Genomic DNA, 2,684 nt, shown 5'->3' on the forward strand with positions numbered 1-2,684 from the left:
CTTATTTTCCTTATTTTTTTGTCCCTTTTTTCAACATTTCAGATGTTTTTTTGGACGTTCCAACACTGCGTAACACTAACTTGATTAACTTAGTTTTTACAGTTAGTTTGGGGAATTTATGGTCAAAAACTCATTCTTAGGACTTATACCTAATGCTTTGAAGTTAGAAAGCAGAATTAGGATAATTGGACTAACAATTAGGAATGGATGTGTGATGAGAATCGACTGGAATTATGTCACTTTACTCACAACTATTTCAACACACACTTCAACTTTGGTTTTACATGGCTATAAAATAGATAGACCCAAATTAAGAAAGTAAGTTTGTACTTGCAAAGAGGGTGGAACTCAATCAGTTATTTTGGGAATTAAAAGAAAGATTGATATAGGACAACATGAGAAAATGAGGACAACCACAGAGGACAACATGGGACAACATGAGTACAACCATGAGGCAGAGGACCACATGAGGCAACATGAGTGACAACATGAGGGCAACATGAGGATCAAAGCAGGATGACACGAAGATACACAGACACCGAGACAACATGAGACATATGAGACAACATAGGACACCTGAACACCATGCAGACAACACGAGGGCGACACGAGGACTAACACGAAGCTCAACATGAGGGCAACATGAAGACAACCTGGAGGAACACTGAGGCAACTGAGGGCACATGAGGGCACAGAGAAACCATGAGGGCACCTACAGGCAACATGAAGTACAACATGAGGACAACATAAGACAACATTGGGAACACATGAAGACAAACGGTGGACAACACGAGGACAACACGAGACCACACGGGTGACACACACGAAGACAACAAGGGCGGGACAACAATCCCGAGGACGGCACGAGGCGACACGATGGCAACATGAAAGCAAACATGAGGACAACCCGGGGAACACCAGGTGACAAACATGAAACAACATGAGAGAACCATGATAGACAACATTAGGACCAACCCGGGGGACAACAACGTGACCACACGGGGAACAACAATAGGCACCATGAGGGACGACATGAGGGCCATTAGGACAACATGAGGACGACATGAGAAGGACAACTATAGGGAACATGAGGCAACATGAGGACGACATGAGGGCAACATGAGTCGACTTGAGGACGACATGAGGGCAATATGAGACAACATGAGGGCAACATGAGGCACATGAAGACAACATGAGGAACAAAGACAACATGGGACAACCGAAGACCATGAGGACAACATGAGGACAACATGAGGACGCCATTGAGGACAACATGAGGACAACATGAGGACAACATAAGGGTTAGTGAAGATGCTTTTCTTAGTAATATGTCAGTCCACATGTCACACATGAGGACAACATGGGGACAACATGGGGACAACATGAGGACAACATGAAGACAACACAAAGACAACACGAGGATGGATGTGATGGAGACCTCCACCAGATGGCAGTCTCCACATGGTCTTCTTCTACTGCTGTAAAGGCGCTGCAGTACTTTAATTTATTGGTGAATCGTTCACCTGAAACAGAGTTTAAAGGTGTCACTTTGAGCTCTTTATCACCGGTTCACTGGAAGATTTAGAATATTAATTTAATAGTTTCATTTGACATTTCAATCTCTGGTCTTTTTAGCTCGAAGCTTTTTTAAATGAAATGCTGCATTTGCTCTAAGACACTCTGCTGCTATATATACACACACTCATATATACACACTCATACACACACTCATATACACACTCATACACACACTCATACACACACCAGGTGTTGTATATGAGGTGTGTATGAGTGTCTGTGGCTTTATGAGTGTTTGTATAGTGATATCCGTGTTGCGGTTATATACAATTTATACGTGTGTATAGTTGAGTGTGTTGTATGTGAGGTGTTGCGTGATAAATAACATATAAGTGTTTGTATATGTATATATACTACAGACCGTCAGATGTATATATACAAGCACACTTCATATTAAGTGGTATCGTATTATGCAGTGGTACTCATGAAGCGTCGTGTGTGTATATAAATATACGTGCTGTATTTCTGCGATGAGTGGTAATATGAGGGGTGATATATATGATCATATACGTGTTGTATATTGAGGTGTCTGTTGTTTGCTCGTTATGAGTAGGTGTTATTATGACGTTAGTGCTTGCGTTACGGGTATGTACAGCTGTGTATTAGTAGGAGGGTGTGTTTCCTGTATGCGTTGTGCAATTAATGACGTTCGTGGATCTTGAGTGTGTATTAATGAGGGGTGTTATATGAGTGTGTATATGAGTGTGTATATGAGGTTGTACTAACATGTGTTATTGATAACCACTTAGAGATTAGTACATCTAGACGGGTGTAATATGAGAGTTGTGTATATGAGTGTGTGTATATACATATACTTTGGTATTGAGTGTGTAGATGTGGTGTATGTAAAGTACGGTGTATAAGAGTGTGTTGAGTATAGTGTGTGTTATAAGATTACGGGTGTATATGAGGTGGTGATGATTGGAGTTGTGTAGTATGAGTGTGTATATGTGTACGTTATTAGTGTGTATATGAGTGGGTATGAGTGTGTGTAGATACCATATAGTGTGTATATGAGTGTGTGTATGAGGGTATAGGGTGTTGTTGTATAAATATACGTGGGTGTATATGAGGTGGTATGAGTGTGTAGATGAGGGTGTGTAGGA

The 2,684-nt window shown here is 41.1% G+C and overlaps 1 long non-coding RNA gene across 1 annotated transcript in view; it reads right to left on the reverse strand.

Moving 5' to 3' along the window:
- The window catches only part of LOC116673804 (uncharacterized), a 6,669-nt gene extending 5,243 nt beyond the window's left edge, over positions 1–1,426 (reverse strand). Inside the window, exon 1 of the long non-coding RNA XR_004327881.1 lies at positions 1,416–1,426. This is a non-coding gene — a long non-coding RNA (uncharacterized LOC116673804). The remainder of the gene's footprint in view (positions 1–1,415) is intronic.
- Positions 1,427–2,684: the final 1,258 nt, after the last annotated feature.

This window comes from Etheostoma spectabile, chromosome 24 (assembly GCF_008692095.1).
Source record: "Etheostoma spectabile isolate EspeVRDwgs_2016 chromosome 24, UIUC_Espe_1.0, whole genome shotgun sequence".
In the NCBI taxonomy this organism is placed as follows: Eukaryota; Metazoa; Chordata; class Actinopteri; order Perciformes; family Percidae; genus Etheostoma; species Etheostoma spectabile.